Consider the following 26,381-nt stretch of genomic DNA (forward strand, 5'->3'; position numbering starts at 1 on the left):
ACAAATCAACTTCCGTCCTTCTGTCCTTCCTTACTTCTTCCTCTTTCTCCCTCCACCCCAAAGCTCTCACTCTCCATACACTTTGAAGGGTCCCCAAGACTTTTAGGAGCCCTAAATCCTGCAGGAACCGTCAAGGCCAACCTAAGCAATTCTGAGAGGAGAGGAGAGCATTCCAGAATCATTTCAAGCTTTTCTCTGGGTACTGAGCCTAGCCTTTATTTTGTAACTGATTTACCCTACCCAGAAGTCAGCCTCTGCTACCTTCTGTGAGAACTCGGTAGACTCAAGAAATACTCAGCTGGCCAACCAGAAAATTAAATAAGAAAGTCATCAGGCCCTAAAGCCTAATCTTTAAATGCCAAACAATTTAGAACAATGAGTCATTCTTTCAAAATAGAAACAGTTGTCATCCAGTGTTTCAGTTCCTGAAGCAGCATGACATAGCGCAATGGTTAAAAACACAGCCCGAACACCTGGGTTCAAGTCCCAGCTCGGGCTGTGTGACCTTGGGGAAGTTTCTCAATCTCTCTGTGCTATAGTCTCCTTGTTTATAACATGGAAACAATAATAGGCCCTACCTCATAACGTTGTTGTGAGGATTAATGAATTACTATATGTAAATACTTAAAACATGCCTGGCACATAAACAGTTATATACATGTTAGCTTTTATTATTATTAATTTATTCTATAGTGTTTCAATCCAGGTATACAGGCTTTGCAGCAATTTCTTTAAAGAATAACTTAATAAAAGCTGATGTTTTATTCCTTTTGAAAATGGTTTCCCTATTTTTACCATCGTGCTATCAGCCACCCATCCCCTTATAAACGCTCTCCCCACCATCTCATCTTTTCCTTAAAAGCAAAGGAAATTACATTTAAAAGCCTCGTGGAATTACACACTCAACATGCTCATAAAAGTCAGGAAATGCAAAAGTTAGAATTCTCTGAAGACATTAACTCAGAATCATGGCTCTAATATAACATTTCAGAGGGCTAAGTGTAGCCTCCTGAAGCTCAGAGGCCTTCACTAACTGCCCCTCTTCACAGCAACTACTGTCTTCCAAAACACCACCTAAGGATATCAGCTGACCTGTCTGTCTACTTGCCATTTCAAAGTAATACTTCCCCTGCTTCACACTCACCATAGAGCAGTTCTCAAACTTAAGCCAGCACCAGAATCCCCTGGAGGGTTTGTGAAAATACCCATTGCTGAGTTTCTGATTCATCAGGTCTGTGCTGAGGCCTGAGAATCTGCATTTCTAACAAGTTCCCAGGTGGTGCAAAGGCTCCTGGTCTGGATCACACTTTGAGAACCACTGCCCAAGGCATTTCCCTCTCTTTAGAAAGACATCCCTCCCCTCAAATTTAAGTATATCACATCCCACAGACCCCACCAACTATACCAAAGGTGAAACAAAAAAATCTGTTCATGGACGTGTATCTCAATGTTTTAAGGAATGAAAAACAAATTCTGTTCAAATTCCAACACAGCCTCGACAAAATAAAACCCACTTCGTTTCAGCTGCTTCCCCCATTCGAGCCACCCACCCTTTATCCTCCCAGAGAGGCAGCCTTTCTGCCTACATCTTTGCACAGATGCTCAGGATTGTGTGTATGCTTATACTTCTCCAGCCCTTCTTGTTTACACTTCTCCAGCCCTTCTTGTTTACATGCACACATTTGTGTGTCTTCTTCTCCCCCATTAAACTTTAAAGTCCTTGAATGTCTTTCTCTCCAAGACTCCAGAGCACCTGATGCTGAACACACAGTGGGTGTTTAATAAATGCAGCTGACTGATCAATGTTGACTATTTTATTGGACCTTGGAAGCAAAGGGAACAAACGTTGCCAGGAGAACCTTAAACTTTGCATCAGAGACCAAAGAGTATTTATCTTTGCAAAATTAAAATTGCCAAAAGATGACTGTTTTAGTTTCCTAGGTTGCTTAGAGCAGAAACCATGAAATGGTTCATCTTGAACAATGGGAATTCATTAGCTTACAGTTTTGAGGCCAAGAAAATGTCCAAATCAAGGCATCATTAAGGCAATGGTTTCTTCCTGAAGACTGGCTGCCAATGATCCTTGGCTCCTCTACCACATGGCAAGGCACATGGAGGCATCTGCTGGTCTCTCCCTTCTCTTCTGGGTTTCCTTGATTTCAGCTTCATGCTTGCATAGCTTTCTCTCTCTTCCTTTATATTCACTCTGTTTATAAAGGACTCCAATAATAGGATTAAGACCCATCCTGAAGGAGGTGGGTCTCACCTCAATCGAAGTAGTCTCATCAAAAGGTCCTACTTATAACGGGTTTACACCCATAGGAATGGATTAGATTTAAGAATATGTTTTTTCTGGAGGCATATATAGCTTCAAACCACCACAGTGACTTTTCACTCACATGATAAATTTGCTATATGTTGCCAATCAGCATTTTAAATGCTATGATGCCATTCTCATAAACAGCATCTGTGCATCATCTTCTTACATAGATACCAGAACTGGTAATTTAACATGGCACAGGTTCATTGCATTCTCATAGAAAATTTCAAGGAAAGCATGACTTTGAGAAATAATAGTGTAATTGCAATCAACTTTTACTTTATGTGACCTCTGTGACTGTGAACCAACTACATTTCAGTCTTTTCAGAGTTAAATACAGGTATGATGTTAGCCCCAAAAGCCATTAGTGAGAATATTTTCCAAGAGTTAATAATAAATCCAGAAGTTATTATGTAGATCTACAAATCACATGAACTTACATGATCAAAGGGTGAGGTCATTATTGTTTTATCTATTGAGCAACTAAGAGTTGAACTGCACCAAGCTAAGAACATAGTATATTATCAATCTTTTCCAAGCAAGCAAAGACTATTAGAGAGCCAATCAGAAAGCAAGGCTACCACCTCCATGTACTCTGAGGTCTAGAATATACATTAACCATAATGACATTGGAGGTCAAATATTTACCCAATTCTGTTGAAAGAAGTCAGTGTTATACTTAGCCCCAATTGACGTGACAGTGTGTGGCCTCTTGGTAGGCTTTTTTTTTTGTAAGCATTTGATGCTACATCTAACCTCCTACTGATCCTATTCTTTTCTGATCATTAAATTAAGGAAAATTTTACCTGGTGCTTTCTGAACACTCAGTTTTTTTAAGCTTAAATCTTTCTAATGGAGTTTAATGGAGAATAAGTATAGGTTGTTTCTGAATTTTTTTTTAAAGCGATTTCATGCTATTGTTACTTTCATAAGAAAACTTAGTGACATATAGGTTATTGCTTTTATACACCTAAATCAGGTGGTGTTTTATAAAAGAAGCTGTATTCTTGCACTTCAGCTGGCCTTTTCTTACACATACCACATAATTACAGGCAGTGCATTTTTCCACCTTGCAATTAATTAATCTTTCTCCCCAAAGAAATTAGGACAATAGAGGATAATTGTCTTTAAAGGTTAAAACCACATTTTTGCCATATCACACACAGATCTCAAGTCAGTCAGACTCCTGGCTTGTTGGAATGGCTTTAAAACCAAAGAGGCAGGTGTTTCACATTAAAATATGCCAAAACCAGCCATGGTCAAGAAATCTGGAAAATAATACTGATCCTCCTCTGCTATTGTAGAAGCCAAGTGAAAACTGACTTCAAAGGAAACTGTTCTATATTGGGACCAATTATGGCAAGATGAGAATTCAATCTAGTTCAACCAGCGCTAACAACTGCAGATACTATGAGAGTGCGAGTCCACACAAACCAGGTCTTCAAGAAAGTTAAAGAACATTAAATGCCAAAAGTTTTTGTGGCAATGTGCTTTTCTTCTTCCAGTATTTTGTTGTGATTTATTTTCTAGATTGCACTGAGTTTACAGTTAAAAGACTCCCCCCTAATAGCTAGAAGTAAATACCTGAAACTATCAAACTGCAACCCAGTAGCCTTGACTCTTAAAGACAATTGTATACCAATGTAGCTTACAAGGGGTGAACATGTGATTGTGAAAGCCTTGTGGATCACACGGCCTTTATCCAGTGTATGGATGGATAAGTAGAAAAATTGGGACAAAAATGAAATAAAAAATAGGGTGTGGGGGAGGTTTTGGGTGTTCTTCACTTTTATTTTTTATTCTTATTTTCACTTTTTCTGGTACAAGGAAAATGTTCAAAAAAATAGATTGGGGTGATGAACGTAGCACAACTATATGATGGTACGGTGAACAACTGACTATACACTTTGGATGATTGTATGGTATGTGAACATATCTCAATAAAATTGAATTTAAAAAAAAAGACTCCTCCTAGATTTTGGAATAAGTAAAAGATAGTAATCAGTAGTATAATTAAGCAAAATACATTCCCATTAATACATATTTTTAAAAGCTGGTTAATGTGCCTTTAGTGAAGAAATTCTTAGAAAAACATATAGTTTTTAATATTTTTGTTTGTTTGCTAAGTTTAACTCTGTGGGAGGTGAAAAAAAATTAGATATTAAGTGAAAAGACCTGGAATTGAGCCCATTTTCTGCTGGCGACTTAGCATCTTTGCCAGTGGGTGTTAGTTCCTTTGCCACAAGGTAAGGTTCATAGAGGACTCTGAGTTTGTCACCTGCAAATTAATTTGGGTTGTGTTCGGCTGAATCTTTCATGTTTTTTTGTATGTTGCATATTTGCACCTTTTTTTCTCAATTGCTACCTATTGCAAAATCAATTTTGTCTCCATATGAAAGTCTTCTCCAGTTCCCAAATATATAATTTAATCCATCAGCAAACTTTCAGAGTCTCCTCAGCTATAGTACTTCCACGTAGTTCTGAAGATGTGTTTTTTTGGAAGTTGAATGCTTTTAAGAAAACATAGAGACTGTTTGAATTCTACAGTGTTGTTCTGGATTGCTCTGGGGATAGTATTCAGAGTGATGGATGTTAGTTGGCAATACGGTAGACTATGCACATGATCTTGGGAATCAGACCTGGGTTCAGTCCCAGATTCACTACTCAGTACCTGTGTGATCTAAGTAATTTCATTCAACTCTTCCACACTTCACTGTCCTCATCCATAAAACGGTAATAGCTATCTCATGGGATTGCTGCAGAAAGTACATAGGATAATGCATGAAAAGCACTTGGTCAGCACATACTAAACTCCCAATAAATGTAACTTGCTGTTATAATTGTTTTGTTGATATCAAGAAACTTCCAAATCCTCCCTTTCTTATCCATTTAAAACAACCATCAACATTTTTCCCAGAGATGGCTCATTCATGTTATTCTGCTACAGCACACAGCCAACCCACAAATTTATGTTCACTCATCCACTGTGCCTGTTCAAAATCCAGCCCGCAAGTATTTACTAAGTGCAGCATCAGGGGAAAAGGGTACCTCTTCTTAGATCGAATATAAAGCCATCACTTTGCTTTTCAAGAGCTAACAATTGCACGGAAAAAAAGCACTTTTTAAAAAGTTACAGTTCAGTTTAGAAGAGTTAGAAAAATGGTATGTAGAGGAATCTTTTAAAAAGAGGGCATCTTGAAGGCTGAATAGGAGTTCAGTAAGTGAAAGGATGGCAGCAGAATGGGGTTCCAGGCAAACATATAGGAAAAGCCGAGTTATTAGTCAGAAGTTGACTAAAGATCACAAAATTAGAACAAGAGAAAGACTATAAATTGGGGAGGGCACAAGATTCTTGCACCTATAAGCACCGAGGTGGACACTGAGGGGGCACTGAGCTACCTCTAGCTGAACCACAGAGAACAGCTTCCAGAGACGACATTGTATCTGTTCTCCAAGTCTGTCTCTCTCCTTAGGGAGCTACAAGCTTTGCCTCTATGAACTCCACTTTTTTATGCTGGCCATGTACACTTTCATGAGATACTGTTTCTTTTCTTTCTAATTTATACTCTTCATTTCCTGATGACTTGCTCATAAATGTAGATGACAAATGCAGGTACTTTTAACAAAGAAACAAATTTAACAAACAAAAAAACCATGCCCCATGGTTTTTCACAGGGTTTTAATCCTCCCAAAGCCCTATGAAGAGTAGGTACCACGTGTATACACGTTACCTAAATGTGGAAATGGAGACTTGGGTAAATCACTTGCCCAAGGCCACACAGCCACTTGGTGACAAGATGTACACTTGGCCTCAGGTCATCAGACTTTAAAGCTGATGGATTCCAAAGCCAATGGACTCCAAAGCGTGGAGCAGTGGTTCCAAACACCAGGTCTTGAACTGGGGCCAGGCACTAAGGACAGACATGTTCTCTAATTTGTTGTAAAGTCAAAAACCAAAAACCAAAGTAGTGACCTTTTACATAGGGATAGGTTTATTAAATTTAAAAAAAAAATGATGCCTTATGAGATTGTCTTACTTTTTTGATGTCTGCCCTTTCTTTTATGAAATCATGAGACTGAAGATAGTAGTTGGCTTCTTCCTAATGCCCTTATTTGACAAAACAATAGGTAAAAAGTTGGCATCCAATGTCCGTTTTCTAATTTAAAAAAAAAATGTTTGCATTCCCAGAAATTCAAAATCTATAATTTACTACTGGGCTAGAGAATATTTTCCTCCCTAAGGCACATGTTTGTCTTCTGTTGTCCACATCACTATCCAATGTAATTTTGAACTTTAAATTTTTCATTACCTGATTTTTAAGTGCCATCACATCTGTCCCCCAAATTTAGACCCATTTCTTAAATGCACTTACATTTACAGGAGGAGAGTAAGTGAATAGATAATATAATAGCTTCCTTCTGCTGTGATTTCCACAAGAGTGAAAAGTCCAGCCTGTTCTTATCATAACTGGCTGGAAACATTCCACACTGGAGATGTCAAGTCATAACAACGTGGGGGAGGGAGGCCCACTTTGCTCTCAGAACTACACAGTTCTTGAGTAGAAAAGACATTCTTAAAAGCTGCTTGCAATATCCTACATTAATTTCCTCTGGTAAGGCATCTCATACAAAGGGGTCTTATGAATGGATTAAATGTGGTTGGATGCAAAAGCACAGTAAACCTTCTGTCCAGTGCTCTTGAGGGTGGACGCCACAAACAGGGGCTTCCTTCATAAGAGCTCCCTGCAAATAGCTGACTTGAAGTTCTGTGACCAGTAATAACCTCTTTTAAAACAGACCACTTATACCATCTGCTCAACAGTGCCCTATAAATCATACCAGGAATGCATGGATTTTCTACCCTCGGCAAATGTCTTCCAGATTGACAAAAGGATAAACAGAGGGAGGAAGCTAGGGTTGGGTGGCAACTGCTCCTTCAATGCTGCCACTGGGTCCACCATTGTGTGACTTCTCTCTATGCTGAGCATCTTCTCAGCAGGAGCAAGTCTGGGACGGGGAGGAGCTGAGCCCAGTCTCAAAATTTCCAAGGCCAGATGAGTCAAGGTTGGACCACGGAGAGGTGCAGAAACTGCAGACAGAGTTAGGTTAGAACAAGCAGGTTGAGGAGCTAAAATGAGCCTACAGAACAGGTGCTGGCAAAGAGGGTGTCAGTTGGAGTGTCTTGCTTTTGCATGCTGAACCAATTGAGACAAGGATACAGAGTGGCAGAGGGATCAAAATATTATTTTTAATATCAAGCAAATATGTATCAGTGATCACTACTTGGACCAGAGGCCAAAATGTCTTTCATGTCTTTCCTCAAGGTATAAACTTTGGTAAGCCTGCAAGGGGAGAGTTGGATTTGTAGAGCAGACAGCCATTCAGCCTAACTCACATCCATTGAGATGTAGCAAAACTCAAATCCCATCAAGAGCTAGAGAGAAAAACCGGTCACACACGAGCATCAGCTTCACCAACTAACTCACCCAGCTGAGCTATGTGGATACATAGATGGGGGACTTCATCATCCCACAGTCAGAAATATAATTTCCCTCTTACTTGGGAGAGCCAGGAAGAGGGTGAGAGGAGACAGCCATTTCTACTCAATCCTCCTCCAAGGAGAAACTTTCCTGGGAAGTGTGAGACAGGCATGCAGAGAAAGGGACAATTAAGAAACTGCAGGAAGTAGAACCCAGAGAATTTCCTCAACAAGATCATAGGTTTGTAGAAACCAACATTTTAGAACTTCTCCAAACCCAGAAAAGCTTGCTTAGGCCACCCACAGATCATGATGAGAAAAAATTCTAAAGTGCAGTGCCTCAAAATCACACTGAGTTAGATAGCTTTATTTGGCTTTTCTTTAGTTAAGTAACACAGCATCCCAGCAAACATCCCTATCATTATGTTATAAAACTTAATGGAGCCCACACATTCTTTGTCTTAAATCATTTCTTACTCTTAAAAACAAAACCAAACATGACAACAATGGTGGAAAGAAAAAAATTCTCAAAATGAAAAGAAAAATTCTTACACTTATGCCAAATAAATCATATTGTATTTGGTGTCATCCAAGCCAAGATTTTGTTTTCTCAAGGAAAGTGCTAACAAGATTGTTTAAAATTAAAACAATTAAAGTCCTCATTTCCCACCCAGCCAGCAATCTCCCAGAAAGTCTCTGTTATGTGCACATCATCACTCCATGGACAAGCTTTGCTGCTCATGGAAGCAGCTGGGCTGCTGGATTGTCTTCAACACCCTTTCCTTCCTCTCAGGCATCCCCAGCCCTCCTGCAGACAAGAAAGGGGTAAGAAATCTGAAGTAGCACTTAGCCAAGCCAGAGGTGTCCTACCCATAAAAGATGGGAAGACTGACTTCCAGCTCCTCCCAAATCCTGGATGATTTATTTTTTCTCAGAAGAGCATGTGAGGCAACATTGGGAACCAATGATTAGAAAATATGTCTGTTAGGATGCAGAGATAAAGGCATGTAGTGAGGAAAAAGAACAGATGGGAGCAGTGTTGTTTGGATACTTGTCTCAGCTAAATCCAAATTCAGTTCTTGAATGTTGCAATTTGTCCTCAAATGGTGGGGTCTGGCTAGAACTTCTGGATTTTTTTGTGGTACTGCAGATATTTAGTTGGGTAGTTCTGTTCAAACGGTAAAAGAAGTATTTTTTTTTTTTTTTTTCCATTAGGCTTAATAATCACAACTGCAGGAAAACTTGAAGGAAAGGCTCTAGAAGCTTAATTGACAGTTTTCCTCAAACTTATCACACCCCTTTTTCCTTTGTCTATGTTTCCCCAACCCCCACCTTTTTACTCTTTTCCTATAACTTATTCAGGCATATTTTCCCTGGAACCTACAGGGAATACATCCCTTATAAACTTAGAAAATAACTACTCTTGAAAATGTCTCAAGGCAAAATTCTTTCAATTCCAACAATTATGTAATAAACTCCTACTGTAAGGAATGCATCCCATTATGTGCTTTAAAGGATACAAAAGCACACAAGTCCTATGTATTAATTAGCTGTGCTGCATAACAAATGACCCCAAAACTCAGCAACTGAAAACAATAAATATTTATTACCTCATAGTTTCTGTGGGTCAGGAATCTGGGAGCAGCTGAACTGGGTAGTTCTAGCTCAGGGTCTCATTCAAGGCTGCATACAAGGTGTCTGAAGGGGCTACAGTCATTTCAAAGGTTCAACTGGAGGAGGATCCACTTACACACTTGCTCACACGGCCTCACAAGCAGGAGACAATGGACTTCTACATGATGGAAGGGCTGAGAATGTGTAAGGGTGATGGGGGACAGGAGGACAAGCAATAGAGCAAGAAAACATGACCAAGATGGAAGCCAGTCTTTTCACAACCTTGTCTTGGAATTGACATCCCATCACTTCTACCATATTCTATTCATTAGAAGTAAGTCAATAAGACCAAACCACAGTCAAGGGGAGGGGATTACCAGGAGGCAGGGATCACTGGGGACCATCTTAAAGGATGTTGACCATTCCCTGCCGGGCCCATTGTCTTGGACAAAGATTGACATGTTCAAATAACAACATATGCAAGGAAGTTCTAATAAGTTCTTCAACAACTGTCCAAAATGGTATGAACTGAAGAGCATAATTTCAGTTGGAGATGCTGAGACAGCTTTTTAAAGTAAGCAAAATTTGAGCTGGATCTCAGGCCTCAAAAAGGGCATTTCAGACAGCCAGGACAGCTTGAGCAAGTGGTCTGAACTTAAGTGTGCAGCAGAATCAACACCTGGAGGGCTTGCTCAAACGCAGATGGTTGGGTCCCACCCCTGGAGTTTATGATTCAGTAGTCTGGGGTAGAATCTGAGAAAATTAGGTGAACTGATGTCCTTGGCTCAGGGTCCCCACTTTTGAGAAACTTGAGCAAAGGCATGGAAACTAGGGCATATTTGGAAAGTAACAAACAGATCTTTTTTTTGTCAGTTTGGATTGATTTGCTTAGTTTCCTGGTCCTTTTAGAGACAGTGGAAGCAAAAGGCAATAGTCTATACTCACGATAAACTTTGAGTTCTGGGAAGGATCCAGGGAATCTAAACTCATCATTTTACCTATGAGGGAAGTGATTCTAGGAGAGAGGCTCAAACGGACACTAAGAGTTTTCTTTAAAATCTGATGGTTTCTTACGGTTCACCTACCCAAGGGCACCTCAAAGAAATAAACTGAAGTGTTTTCCCCTTGGAGTCTGAGTACCTTCTATGTGAAATGAGCTAAGGAGTTTGTGATTGACCCTCCCAATAGAATACTCACCCTCTACAAAATACGTATTCCGTACTTTGGTATGGAAGGCAGGCTGAAAGAGTTCTCAGAACACCTCTCTGTCCATTTATGCAAGTTTCCTTGTGCAAATGGATTGCTGTAACTCCTATCTTGCTTATAGGAGATGAGAAGCCTTCCCCACGTTTTACAATCTCTCAGCATCCACTGTACAAAGACTGGACAAAGATTGACATGTACAGATAACAACACATGCAAGGGTGTACAAATCTGGTTGCCTGAACCTCTCTGCAAAAATTAGATTGGGGGTCTAAAGTCTAAAATAATTAGTAAAACAACAAAGAATGTAAATGTGAACTGAGATGAATCTATCTTGACTCCTCTTTGGAAAGAGGGTAGTGAAACACTGCAGTCTATACCTTGTAATGTGTGCACAAAAGTAACCTGGTGCCATTGTGCTGCTGTCTGGGCTTTTGTCACCTTTTGTCTGACTGTGCTGAGGAAAACAGTATGAAGATATTTAAAAGAAAAGAAGGGAATCGCACATATACAAGCATTTCTATCATTATTCCCCTATCCCACACTTTCTTTGCCCTCACCATTTGCCCAGTTTACTGCCCTCGACCTTACTCTGACATATATTCCTCCTCCCCAAAACAGAAACAAAAGTTCTAAAGGCAACAGAACTGTGACCTTCTTTCCACTTGTGGTTTCTGCGTAAACTTACTTAAGCACAGGTGCCTCTTTAATTGTGACATTCTGAGAAGTCTGGAGCTCCCAGACCACACTTGCAGTGCCTTTACCAAGCCAACCACAAATCGTTTTCTCTTCTCCCACTGAACACCATTTAATATGCCATATCTGGTGTACAATGGAAGCAGAGAACCACAGACAAGGAGAACACATCTTGTAAGCAGGCACACAGGTCAGAACTCTGCCTTCTTCACTTCCCAACTTTTCCGGCTTGGCCAAATTACTTAACAACCCTGGGCCTCAGGTTCCTCATTTTGGGCATTGATTTCCTCACCGTAGAATGAAGTCATTGTGAGGCTCAGGGACTCTTTGAGAATACTTGGAGCATCAGGTATTACTCCTGGGAGATAACAGATACTCATTAAATGGTAGGCATGATGGACCGGGCAATAAATTATAGACATGATTTTTCTCCCAAAGAAGTTTACAATCTTCATATATGTTGTTATCGGCTTGATTTTGCTTTTCATTGGCTCGGAACAACTTTTGTGTATCATAGTTTCAAATCCAGCTAAGCTAAAAAAAGCCTAACTTACCTGAACATGAGCCCAGGTTCCGCTTCTGGCTGAAAATCTCTGCTATTCCACTGAAGCACCAGATTGCTTTTCCCAACCAAGACAAAGTTATTAACAGACGCCGTTGTTTTATAAGTGATTAGTAAGAAACTGTAAGAAAGGAATCATTCCCCGCATCTTTGGGGATTTAATAAGAAAAAAAGAGAATTTTAAATTGTTGGAGCTGAAGCATCAGCAAATGACATATATTCATCTGAAACAAAGACGACTTTTTTAAAAAAAGGAATCAGTGAGGCACACAGACACAGAGAGACGCTTCAGCTGTAAAACCTTCTTCACCTTCTCTGGGGAGGCTCACGCTTCTGCCTGCTGTTCATCAGCCTCGATTTTGATGGGGCGAGTTTTAGCCAGCTGCCTCGATCATTTTGGCACAGACAAAAATCCTTTAAAAAATGTTACACTTCATCAAAGTGTACCATGAGACTTCACGGTCATTATCTCAATGGCCGCTCTGATGTGCTACAATTGGCAGAGACGCAAACGGTAGGGGGTGTATGAGAAGAAAGCTAGCACTTCATGTGGAAAGCTGGCAAGCCTTGCCAAGCTTCTGTCAACAACTCCGCAGTCTGATCCGATGCACCGAGCGTGCTGATGATGCTCTTGTTTCTGGAGGAAGTAAACAAGAAAATGAATTCCACCGCACAACACAGCCTCTTTGTATCTTCAGAATGGTGTGACTGGACGCGGGCCAGCCATGTTGAAAGTTTGGCCATTTATGTCATCCAGGGCCTCAGTGCTGATGGAGGCTTTGATTATGACTTGGACCCAGTTACAAGACCCTTCAGGGACAGCCACTCAGCAAATAAAGGCATTGATTGGTTGTTGGGTCAATTTTGCCATAAGGGTACAGAGCATGGCTCTTTTGAAAACCTTAATGGATTAGCTACACAACCAGTCCCACTGTAGGCCTTAGTTTTCAAGTAACTTCATGATGGTTTTCCAGCTTGGCAGGCAACCCTTCCTCCAGAGCAAGCTTCGGAGCTGTTCTTGTTATGAATAGTGGGGCTCAAAGGATTAGACACAGCGGGCAATTTAATGAAAACAGCTGTTGAAACAACAATTAAGGCCAACAATAGTTTGCATGGAAAACTATTAATTATGTAAAGTTATGCACAAAGTGGAAGACTCTTTTATTCATGGCCTTCCAAACCGACTGACAACAGTGAGCCTTCCATCTCATGGCTCTTAAGTGTCAGGAAGTGGGGGTGCTTGTAGGAAGAGGTTCCCCGACCGTGGGTTGAATGCAAGAGAGCTGGAGGCTGCCAGTTTGCCTCAAAGCGAGTCATGGGTAAAATATTCAGGAAAAGAAAAATCAGTTAAATGTACATTACCTTGGGTACCTCAGGTTTTTTTCAAACAAACACAGAGCTGTGTGTTCACAGATATCAGATATTCAATTTGAGCCTCAGTAGTTGGGATTCTACTTCTGTTTTTTGTTTTTTTTTAACCATTTCTAAATTGTGCCCTCTTTCCAGCCTCCTCCTAAGAAGAGGACTGTTGGAAATTTGTGGAGTCCCTTGTTCTTTGGACTAAGTAAGTTACAATTAATTCCCTTGTGATGATCCCAGCTTGGACTCCCAACCACCCCTCTCCCACCTCCTTACCCTCATGCCCTAAAGGAACAACTCATCTCTCCACCCACTCTCTCTACTTGCAGAGGCTTTTAAATTCATTGCTTCTCTCTTTGCAAGTTCCATCCTTGACTAACAGTGCTGGGAATTGACTTATGGCCCTTTGACTACCCCGTGTTCCACATCTCACTTTCCTCCCTATAAGGGAATCACCCAGCCAAGAAGTCCCATTAAAAAGGTTATTAACTGTATACATAAACATTACCTCCTGCCTACAGTTAGATTGATTTCTGGTCACTTCCAAGTAACTTGTTTTAACACCCTTTCCAGCACACCCAACACTTTTTATTAGAAAGGCCATTGGGAATTTAGCTAATTTCATGCTGGAACTTATTAAGTGGGATTTGACACTCTTTGATAATTCCCATAAACCATTAGCCAAGTCTCACTCCCTTCAGAGAAGGAATGAAAGTTTTATTAGTCTTACGAACTCTGTTCTAAACACGTCACCTGAATTTAGTAGTGCGTCTGTGCTGAAATGCAATAGACTGTGACTGAAGGGAACTTTCCCTGAAACTATAAGACAGCTATCACTGACTATCAACAGTGAGAGTGCATCTTCCTTTTTTCAGAAAATTCTCATTGGGTTTACATATGCATTTTGAAATTATTCAATGTATTTAATTTATTGACAAATGAATGTCAAGAAAATGAACAGCACACATGTACACAGACAAATTCTCATTAAAGAACTTGGTTTAATCCTTCTACTCAGGATATAAGAATATAGAATATTCTCATTCCCTTCTATAGTTTGAAATTCTTGAAAGATCAGCTCTCTAAAAGGCCCCAGAATATAACTGAGTGTGCAAATGAAATTCATTACTATAGTCACAAAGAAGAATCCAGTTAACATGTATTTGTGCAATGCCTTTTAAATCATTCTAAACTCAAAACCACATTCACCTTTTAAGTATAGTATACCCCAAAGTTAGTACCAGGTTCCAACATACTACAGCCCACACTTTGCACCAGAGATTATAAAACAGCAACAAGACTGCAAAAGCAATTATTCCCGTTATCCAGATGTGATTTTTCAATCATTCTAGGATTTTTTTTTTTTTTTTTTTTTTTTTTTTTGCAGTTCTTATTCTGTGGCACCACTCACAGCTCTCATGCTGGCACACTGCTTACATCTCTTCATTATTAATTCAGCTCATGGAGCTTAATTGGACAAGGCTAGAGCGAATTTGACAAACATCACAGCAGCAGAAAAAGCAATCACTCTTTCAAGATGAAAATTTGTTTGATGTCTTACTGTGTAACTCATTTACGCTCCTCGGGAGTCATGTGACCTGAATGTTAATCAGCCATTGATTGGTTTCTCTCCTTGGACAGTCACATGACTCGAATATTAATGGAATGGCACTCCTCGGCTGTGCTGTTAGGCAACCGTGTGATTGGCTGCCAGGTTAAGATACAGGAGATAAGTGGGTGCTTGATGAGCACTTGACAGAACTTCACAGAAAATTAAGGCCCTAAAATAGCATGAGAACGTCTTGTCAAATCAAGCATGATTATCATTGAATGCTTAAGGAATTCATCATCTGCATGAAATTGATACACTTCAGTACCAGCAGGCCCTGTAGTCAGCAGGGACTCATCAGATTTTTATTTATATGTGTTCACCAAATCACATTAATTCTGAGAGCTAAAACATGCTAAGGATGAAGGTTATTTTCTGTTCAATCTAATTTATCTATGACAATAATCATCACTAATAATGTGTCAAATTGGATTGCAGTCATTTTATGCATGCATGCTGATTTGGAAAATAGTGTTAAACCGTCCCGCAGTAATTAACAACCGGTAAAGGTATGCAGGGCCCCAAGTAATCAGCATATCTAGATGGAAAATTAAGTTTTATAGAATGGATTTATAGATACATATCCTTATTTAATTCAGAATATAAATTATTCCTGTTTAAAGCCACATCATTTTTATAACACCATTAAGGCCAATAACCATTGAGAGTCTCGTACCCTTAATTTGTTCCATCCTTCATTTTTTCTCTCGTTTTCCATGGTTAACTTTCTAATGGGCACCACTTCCTTGTTGGCAAGTTCTTATTTTAGCAGGACTTGGTAGAGCTAAGAGAGGAATGAATATGCATTTGTTCAAGTGTTAATCATGGATGAAGGAAGCCACATCACACCTCTTAATACACAATGTGTTATAATTATTGGCGGTGGGGCTGGGAAGTGGGCAGGGGGGCAGAATACAAAGCGGTGGGTGGAGCTAGACTTTGGCCTTTTGGTGTTTCTCTGTAATTTCTCCTCACAAAGGGACAATAGGAAATTTTGCAGATTAACTCACAAGGGATTAATGTTTCTTGGGGAATCATTTAAGCCTAAATTGCTTTAACTGAAATACCTTTTATGGCATAGAACGGTGTGTGTGTGTGTGTGTGTGTGTGTGTGTGTGTTTAATAACCTCCTGGTTTATAGGGCAGTACTGGAGTAGCAGAATAATGAAATCTTATAGACGTTTTATACCCTTTGGTGAGCTTGGCTAAAACATCTGGGGAATACGCCAAAATAAAGGGGAAAATATATCCCTGTCAACCGTTGTTTCTTTCCCATAAACCCGGCCTCCCTCCATCCTCATCTTAATCCCCTATGCTACCAGTTCTGCCCCTGTCCCCTCCGCCTCTCTCAGGAGGTCTTTTTATTGATTAAATGAATCTGCTCCAAAGGCTGGCTCCCAGGCTCTTTGATCTAATCCGATCTGATCTTATCCTATCGCTTCAGCAGGACATCAGGGAATTAACCATAAGCAGCTTTATCACAAGTGTTTAATAACTCAACACAATCTCCTTACAGCTGGAGCTGCTCATGTTCCCAGCTAGACCACGGCAAATAGTGGAGCAGACTGGCCTTCCCCCCACCCCACCCCAAACCTGAGGAATTTTCATGCACTGTGAAACTAATCACTTCAAGTTCTTCCATAAATCACACAAAGCAGATTTCAGCATCTTAACAAATTGGGGGAAAAAAAAAAAACACTAAACACTAGAGTCGGGGGGGGGGGGGTGGTGGCAAGAGGACACCCTGCCTGCCAGCTCAAAGTGGGTGGGAGAGGCAGGGTGTTCAAATATTAGAGTGTGGGAAGGGGCAGATGCAAAAGAAATTCTGTCCTCTTAGTATATTTCTCATCTACCTGAATTTTAACATGAATAAAATAATTTGGGCAGGCTCAAACCTAACAGTGCTCCGAGCCCACAATGACCTTATCCAACCCCCACCCCTGAGTCCCACCCCACCCCAACTGTGATGGAATCCATGTGGTTTCAACAACAGGCCTCTTATTGTTCCTGTGACAGCCCTTGATGTAAGAAGTACACAATTAAACAAGGGCCCTGCGTCCTGTGTGATGCAGAGAGCCGAGATGTTAGGCTGACCTGGCATGTCCCCGGATTTCAAACCAGCATCAAGGGGCATCTTAAATAATCACTCAGTGACAAACAGCTGTTCTGGACATGCCTTTTTTTTTTTTTTTTTTTTTTTTTACCCAGAGGCTGCCCCCAAATATACATCCCTATCTCTAAATTGCAAAGGCAGTATTTGTTTAATATCTTCCTTCCCTCCAAAAATGTATTATCTTTCTCTTTTCTGAATATCACAAGCACAGTGACTACAGATGATTCTCCCCGCCTGGAAGGCAGACATTCAGGGCAGCAGCTCACTCTTCTGCCAGCCTAGACAGAGAGCTGGAAAACAGACAAACGGGGAGGGGAAATGGGCTTGTGAAAGTTGCTGGATTATTAGTGCCATGGGGAAAATACCGTGCTGGCTCTAATCTGAAGTAAAACATCTTTTAGTTGCTCTATTTGATACCTACTATACATCAGAATTACCTATAAAGACATGTTTCATAGTAGAGAAGCAGTCCTCTCTCTCTGCCTCCCTGTCACTGCTCTCTCCATTACTCTGGCAGCTCTGAGAGTTCTCGCTACATCGGCAGAGTAACCAAGTGCCCTGTTACTGAACATCTACAGGCAGAGGGAATTTTATGACTCCAGTTCAAGCCAGACTCCTATTACCACGGTGGGATCTCCTTCCAGATCCCCAGGGCCCAGGGTATTTGCAAATTCACTCAGACACAGCTGGATGCTTTATTAGTTGCTTTCCTACTCAGTAAAAACATTTATTTTTAAGTCCTTCTCCACCCACATTCATCCAGAGTTTCCCACCACTCTCTCTCCGAGCCCAACATTCAGACACCCCCCCACAACCTTTATTCTGATTTTGTGATCTACTCAATCTGGAATGGAACGCACGATGAATGGTGGTATTATTTCCTCTTTAGAAATGCCTTCCTTCTTTTTTTCTCCTCAGATAAACTATGTCATAACTGAAAAATCCCTGTGAAGTTCTCCAAAGAACTCTATGCTGTTTCCAGACCCTGGAACTGTAATTATGCCTTGCGTAATTAAAACAGAAAGAGTGCATCCCTGCCAACTGCCAGTGCCCCTGTTTACATCACAAAGAGATAGCAAAATGTACTCAAGAAGGTTCCAGCCAAAGTAATTGAGAGGGCGGCCCGGACCCAACACTGCTTTCTAAATATTGTTCCTGGGTCAGGAACGGTGAGAGGCAGGGAAAGGGAAAAGAGGGGAGCGGAACCAAGCCAGGGGCCTGTTTGCTTTTCCTGCCTGGGCATGAAGTCATCGGGTTCAGTGACTTCAGGGTGGGTGTTGACTGAAGCCTGGTTGTACATTTAGTCCAGGTGCTTTTACTGAGGAGCTCTGGACTTGTCATTCCTTTTCCTGGTGGCCTTTGGATGTTCCCAGTCCCCGCACTCACACACAAGGGGTCAGAGCCATTAGGCCAGGATGTAAACATATTCCTGACATCGAGCAGTACTAAGAGGTTTTCTGCTTACAGCATCAGTCAGTTCACAAGCTTTTCTTTCTTTGGAGTTTTCCTTGTGGGCTGCGACAAATGGAACTCACAGAGAGACGGAGAGAGAAGAAGACATCGAGTAAAAAGAAAAAACATATAAAAAACTCAAAGCCACAGGTTGAAAAAAAATCCCTATAAAATAAAAATGCATTTTGGTTTTGTATACTTTCGAAATGTAGCCAAACTAAACCATTAAATGAGGATTTTGTTTCCCAAAATCTGCAGACTATTCAACCGCTAACCCACGAAACCAAGAATGTGGTGCCAACCAAAATATGTCAAGATTAGTAGTACTCAATAAAATCGCAAAACCAAACGACACGCAAGCTGTATTTCATGATTGGGGCGCTTCCTTATGTCAAGGAACATACACATTAACTTGTTTAAACACAGAGACGGGCTGTCACTCTGTTTGTCAAAAGCAGAGCCGAAAGGGAGTCTAGTGCTTACCAAACCCATCCAGATGACACTCCACGCTTTCCACCTTCACAGCAGGCAGCACCGACGCCGTCCAGTTCAATTTGCAGCAACTGAGAGAAGAAAGAGATGGAGAGACCACTTCCCATTTACAAATCTGGGCAGGGATGCAATGCCTTACCCAAGGCAGCCACATGAGCACAGAGCTGGATTAGAACCAATTAGAAGGAAAGATGCTCACTCTTCTACCAAATCACCAAGCGATCTGGAAAGGGTCTCAAGGGGGTGGGGGTGGGTGCGTATTACAAAATGCAAACATCTCGTCTCTTTCTTGTGAGGTGAATCTTTTCCTGTTTTAATCCTAAGAACTAACGTTTGCATAAAGCTTTAACAACTACAAAGAGTTTATATACATATGTTTCCTCACTGAATCCTCACTACCATCTTGATCATTTATATATTTCTATCCCCATTTTACAAAAGAGAAATCCGAGTCTCAGAGTGATGAAGTGACCTGCCCAAGCAGCTTCTGTCTCACACATCCAAACCAAGTGGGAACCACACAGTACGATGCTATTCCTCTCAACATGGGAGCCCTTTTTGAACCGAAATGCTGGAATTTGCCCAGGAATCTAAAAATGGAGAGGGGTAATTATCTCATTCTCCCACTGTCAACAGCAACGAGTGCTGTGTGCTTCTACCTGGCAGGGGAACGAACAGGAGGCTGTTCTTTTGTTTACAAAATACAGTCATAAGATATGTGATTATGTCAGGAACACTTGTGATGGCTATTGGGTGAAAAGGAAATTCCAGGGCCTGCTTCATCCACTATCTGTGAGCTTCTTCACTTGTATTAGCTGCTGGTCCTTCAACCTGGCAAGCTGCCCATCGATGCTGATACAGCAATAGGGGCTGCTCCCACAGGCAAACCTTTGCCCATGGCTGCCTCCATCTTCCTGTTCACTTGGTCCCCTCCACTCACAACCCAGACATATCCCTTGTTTTCATGGACCCTCTTGCAGCCGAGGCGTGGGGTGGACGGGTGGTCATTGCCTCCTTGTGACTGTCACATAAGCCTTGGGTTGAGGTGTAAGGGAAGCTGAATTCAGACCAGTGTCTCATCTGACTTATTACAATATGGCCCCTTCCAGGTGGCCTCTTGTGCTGCAGAAAGTGATCCAGCAAAGCCAAAATGATGTGGTAGTGTCACTTCTCTATCTTCTTTAGTCTGATGAGAGGACAGGCCTTTAGAAATCTGGATGTTGCCTCACATTCAACTTCATCTCATGACGCTCACCCACAGACTCCTAACTCCAGCCATAACTGGCAGATGACTTTCCCATTGGCAAACCCTGCCATGGCCTTTCACACAGCCATGGGGTCGTGTATGCTGATCTGGGATACCCATCTCGAGCACATTGGCCTGGTAGACACTGCTTCCTCTCCAATGTTCAACTCAAATGTTGGGTCCTCTCCTCCATGAGGCCTTCCTAGCTAACCACAGTCACCAAACGGTTCACGTGCGATTATGGGAGCCGTGACACACCTCCATTGTGGTCATCCCCTAACACTGCACCGCTTAACACATGGCGAATCCCGTGGAACAGGGACCCTCTCTCACTCATCCCCCCAGCCTAGCACCATGCTCTTTGGAGAGAAGGCACTCAATTAACCTTTGATGAGGAGACAAAAACAGGGAATGGAAGAAAACTACTGTAATAGCCACAATCACTGAGGCCCACTGACTGTTTGCTATGTACCATAATTGCTAAGCACTATAGTTTATTAACTGCCTTATTGTCCCAACAGTCCCAATAACCACGTGAGGTAGATAATATTGTTGTCCTCAGTTTACTTCTGAGGATAAAGGCATACCAAGATAAGTAACTTGCCCAAGGTCTGGGATTTGAACCCAGGCATCTGCTTCAGAGCCTACACTTTTAAGAAAATGTTTTCAAGAAGAAAGAAACAAAAGGAAGAAAATAGGAAAGGAACAAAAAAGCAGAAGAAATACCAACTGTGCAAAGACAAGGCACTTATATTCTCTGAAACTCAATTTCCTCATCTGCCTAGCTCAGGAAAGGCTCCAGTGAGATAATAAAAGCAAATGCATTATATTGCTGAGTACTCTACAACCACGGAGCCTCTATTTTCAGTGGCCAGAAAGCAGGCAAGTAACTACAGACCTATAGCTTCAAGGCTGGATTTGTGGGTAGAGACATCTTGCATAATGAATATTTCTGAGGAGATACATTTCAAGGAAAAAAGAATGGGTTGATAAAGATGAGAGTTGGAAAGATACACTTCTCTGCTTTTCTGCCTCCCACCAAGGACAGGAAGTAGCACTACCTTTTTGCAGAACTCTAGATGCACCACTTCTGCTGCACTATATGTGCAGGTTACCCCCCTGGAGTTGTGCATGTGAGCTGCTCTCACTAGAACGTTCTCTGAAGGTCCCCTGGTTCAGAAACCACAGATTACAGCCTTGAGAGTCCTACAAATTAATTCTATATTAAAATTTCAGTTTAGCAATCCAGTTTATTGGAATTTATACTTAGAGCTGAGGTCATAATGCTACCTGTGGGATGAAAGGACTTCTGTTCTATTTCCAATCTGGACTTTTCTGGTTGTTTTTGTTTTGTTTTGTTTTGTTTTGTTTTTTATACTGTCTTCAATGGAGCATCATCATATCTCTTTCTCTTCACTTCAGAAATGCAGAGTCTGAAACAATGGCTTTGTGGGTCCTGGGAAGGAGACATGGCTAGTTGTAGTACACCTGAAAAGACTCCGCTTTGAAGGTTTTCAGATGATCTACTTACCTGGAGAGCAGAGGGGTTAAAGGGCTTGCAGCAACCCAACTGTAAACAGAGAGGCTGTGTTTAATCTAATCCTCTCCAGTCACTGTAATCAACCCTGTAGTGTCAGGCCGGGAAGGTTCTTGGTTATCTCCCTGTGGCATTATGTCTCATCACCAAGCTGATAATAAACTGATGGATTATCAAACAAGATTACAGCTTCAGCAAATAAAATCAAGTTTTGTGTTAAGAGAGAAAATGCTTACTATCCCTATCTGCCTGGCTAAATATTTACATATCACAGGCTTTCTAGGGTCCCTGTTCTTTCAAATCTGATAAAAAGAAAAAAATTTTAAAAAACACAGAGGTTACATTAACAAAGAGGGAACACACTGTGCTTTTGACACTAAGCTAAATGAACCTTGGGGAGGAAACAGGTACTGCCAAAAGGAACTAAGTAAATCCAAGGCCTCTATGCCAGTGAGATCAGTGGGTACATATGACAAGAGACAGCTTTTTTTCCAAATGTGTATGGAGGGAGTAAAATGCCTACTTTTAAAGGAAACATAAATGAAACACAATAGAAATCCAGAACACACATGCAGCTAACTGTGAGTGCATGCATATTGTGTGTGTGTGTGTGTAAGAAGGAGAGCAGGGCACTTGAATAAAGTTTCACACTTTCAAAGCCCTTTCTTCTTCAACACGTATTCCTCCTTCCCTTTCCCCATTTTCCCGTTTTCCCCAAGATCTCCATTTATAGCTGAGACAAGTGAGGCCTGGGAGAAGTGACTTGGAAAGATCCCACAAGGCAGGCCTCAAATCAAGGCCCCTTTCTGTCATACCTCTCTACTCGAACCCAGGGCTGCTCTCCCAGAGGAAAGGAATAGTGGAGGGTGGTTATTTTTTTTTTTTCTTTTAAGAAGCTGCAAGTATTCAAATTGACAGGATCTGAAGTTAAATTACTACTTGGTTTAAGACTCATACACTGAAATGGATGTATCTGAAAATAGGAAATGGGCTTGTAAAATGCCTATCTTTTTAAAAAGGGAGAGATAAAGAGAAATTGGCTTGGAAATCGTACATTAGTCGGTTAAAATTTTTTGCCGTCCCAGGCAAGAGCAAACAGCACTGATAACAGCCAACATGGCTAGTTGCAGAGCAAGTTATTTCAGAGGATCTGACTTCCCTCTATGAGTGATCTTGTAAACATGAAAGGAACAAACAGACATGATTCTCCGCATGTGAAATCCTGGGAAGCTTTTGGTTCCAGTGACTTTTTCATCTGACATACACAAAACAGCACTGGCCTGACCTTCATCGCCAAGGAATTCCTATTCAAGAGACCAGGGAGGTTCACGGAAGTGCCAAGGGAAGGGGCTCCATACCCCGTCTGCTTTGTCAGGGGATATCCGGTCCTTGAGGCAAATCAACCAGAGTGATGCTGGGATGAAAACATGCTACCTCTCAGGTACTTACTGTGCCCAAGGAGAGAGTGTTTTATGCACTCAATAAATATTACTGGGTGAAAAAATAATAAGCATAACACATAATAAAAATGTAATACCATACTTCTCTTTTGTAATGGTTAAGTGATCTATAAAGTGTATCAAATATAAACTGGTGGAATCAGGACTTTTCTCCTTTAGTACTTAGAAAGTCGAAAGGAGATAGAAGTTTTTAAAAATATAAGTAACACAATAAACAATACATTTCAAATTGTACACAAGGTTATCTAAACATCTTTCCCACAATCTTTATTCCCATCTCTTTACAGTTTAGTGTGTATCTTCCCAGCCCTTTTACTGTGCTTTACATATATATACTGATACGTACCTCTACCAATATGGTTTCATTTGTTCAATATATCATGCAAATGAGGTCATATTTCACACAAGGTTTTGCCACTTTCTTTTTTACTCTGATATTATGTGTTAATGATCTTCTTGTGTTAGTACACAGAACTCTATCTCATTCTTTTTAACTGTTGCTTAGCATTCAAGAGTATGGATGTTCCATGAATTATTATGGATTCTCCAATTGATGGACATTTAGGTTGTTTTTGATTTGGGGCTATTATAATCAACAATGCCATAAACATTCATGTGCCTGTTTCACTGTGCAGTAGTGGAAATCTTGGGCTGAAAGAAATGTCTGATTTGAATTTTTATAGGTATTGCCAAAAAGACTATCAAGTTACACTTCAACCTGCAATATATAATAGTACCTGTTTTCTTACCCCTCACTAACACTGGCTATTACCAAAAATATTTGCAATTTAATGGGCAAAAACTACTTTCTGTTACTCATTTATCTGTGAATTGTCCATCTGTTATGCTTCTTAGTGGGACTTTTAATTGAACTTTAGGAACTCTATATGCTATTGATCATAATCCATTTTGAATTATATATGCTGTATCCATAATATATGTCGTAAGTTTTTTAATTGTTGTCTTTTATCTTACAGAAGTTTTAAATTTTGTGTTAGAAAAATCTGTTCATCCTTTTTCTTAATGCCCCTGAGTTTTGTGCCTTGCTTCAAAAGCATTTTTCCAATCTTAGTTATGTTTTCCCACATCTTTTTCTACTACTTTTATTTATGTATTTCTTTTCACATGTATTTCTTTAATTCACCTGGAATTCATTTTATGTATCTAATAATACTTTGACTTTGTTTTCTTTCCATATAAATAGCTAATGTTTTCAGCACTATTTTTTCAAATTATTCCAAACTTTGTGCTATCATTGGAAATGTCAACTTTTCTATATAGTACATAACCTCATATGCTTAGGTCTGTTTCTTGACCCTCTGATGACTATTGTAATTATCTATGTATCTCTTCTTGAGTCAATTAACATCATTTCAATTCCCATGGCTGCATGGCTTTGATATCTAATAGAACAAATTCTCCTTCATTATTCTGTTTTCAGAATCTTCATAGCCAATATTACAGATCTTCTCCCTCTTTAGAAATTTTTCCTGCATATCAAGGAGATATATTAGTTTTAAAACTTGTGAGGTATAAAGAAAAACAATAAGATGAATATAAGTGCAACCTCCACTCGACATTTTGTCCTCAAGATAAATTTTAAAGCAACTGGATCTAGTTACGTAAAAAAATTGTTAGAATTATAACTGGGACTGCACTGAATTTATAAATCAACTGGAGAGAACTGACATTTTAAAAATAAGTGTTCCAAAACTAGAACATGGTATTTCTCTTAATTTTTTAGGGAGTTTTTATGATCATCAATTAAATCTTATGTTTTTCTTCATATATAGGTGTGAACATTTCCTAATAGTTTTTGTTGCTTTTGTGCATAGGGTGTTTTTATGACATTTTCTGATTACTTATTGTGGAGATAAAGGTAAGCTACTGATTTTAACAAGTTGATACTGTATTTCTTATTAAGTATTCTGAAGAGCTCTAATATTTTTCAGTTGATTTTTTTTGCATTTTTTAGATAGACAAAATATAAAATATAGTGAAACATTTTGTCTTTTTCTTCCCAATATTACATGTATTTCTTGATCTTATCTTAACGCTTCAGCTAGGAGCTCTGATTATTTAAAATCACAAACAGGTGTTGACTTATATCAAATGTTTTTTGGCAATATTGATATGAACAAATGGATTTTCCTCTTTAACTTTTTAATATAGTAACATATTAATAGATTTCCTAGCATTCCACAATTATTTCATTCCTTGGATTCACACCACTTGCGAATAATAAATACAATTTAATAATATTTGACTTGGACTTTTATATGTATGTTCATAGAGTATTATAACTGGCTCACAGTGGTCATTTTGTGAATGTGCAGTCATTGTCAGTTTTGGTATCCGAACTATGTAGAATAAGTTAGGATGATTTCCATCTATTTAGTTACAATAGGGATTAACCAGTTCTTAAATGTTTTTAGATTTAAAATTCATAAAATCGTTCGGGCCTTGTAACCTTTGAAGGGTAGGTGTTTCTTATTACTTTGTCAATTTCTCCTATAATTATTGTTCTCTTTAGGTTTTTCAACACTTCTTGAAATAGTTTCCTAGAAAATTCTCGTTTCAAAAAGATTTTGAATTTGCTATTTTAAGGGCAAAGACAATATACTCATAATTTTTTTTCAATTTCCTCAACCTATGGTTAAGTCATTTCTCATATTTTAGAGTATATTTGTATCTTCTCTTTTTCTTGCTCAGGCTTACCAAAGGTATGCCTACTTTATATACCACTCCAGAGAAGTAGCTTTGAGTTTTATGGACAAAGTCCATTGTTCTGTGTTTTCTGTTTTCCATGTCATTAATTTATTATTTCCATTCTTGTACCTTCTTTAGATTTATTTTACTGCTTATTTTGTAGATTGAGGTTTTTTAGAACCCCTTATTACGCTCTAATAAGTGAACTGAGGCTATAAAATTCCAAATACTGCATGAGCCATAATCAGCAAGTGTTAATGGGTAGTGTTTTCATTGTTGTTTATTGATAAATGGTTAATAGTTTCTTTATTTCCTCTTTAACCTGACTTATCTAGAAGGGATGTGTGTTTTTTCCCAAATGGACAGATTAGGGATGGAGGTTCTCCTTTCGTTGTGACTGTGTCTTTCTCAGGGAATATGGACTCTATGATTTCTACTCTTTGGAATTTATGGAGCTTTTCCTGGTTTACTAATATATGATCAAATTTGTAAACATCCCATGAATGTTTGGAAATAATGCAAATTCTCTC

The 26,381-nt window shown here is 39.9% G+C and overlaps 1 protein-coding gene across 2 annotated transcripts in view; it reads right to left on the reverse strand.

Moving 5' to 3' along the window:
• The window catches only part of LOC119505660 (spermatogenesis-associated protein 31D3-like), a 201,772-nt gene that overhangs the window by 58,731 nt on the left and 116,660 nt on the right, over positions 1 to 26,381 (reverse strand). Inside the window, exon 1 of one of the 2 annotated variants that reach the window (XM_037798510.1) lies at positions 11,867 to 11,953. The exons of the other annotated variant lie outside the window; for it this stretch is intronic. The gene's annotated coding sequence lies outside the window, so the exon portion shown is untranslated. Of the gene's footprint in view, positions 1 to 11,866; positions 11,954 to 26,381 lie in introns of those variants that run through there. 2 annotated transcript variants of the gene reach the window in all.

Source organism: Choloepus didactylus, chromosome 10 (genome assembly GCF_015220235.1).
Source record: "Choloepus didactylus isolate mChoDid1 chromosome 10, mChoDid1.pri, whole genome shotgun sequence".
Classification (NCBI taxonomy): Eukaryota; Metazoa; Chordata; class Mammalia; order Pilosa; family Megalonychidae; genus Choloepus; species Choloepus didactylus.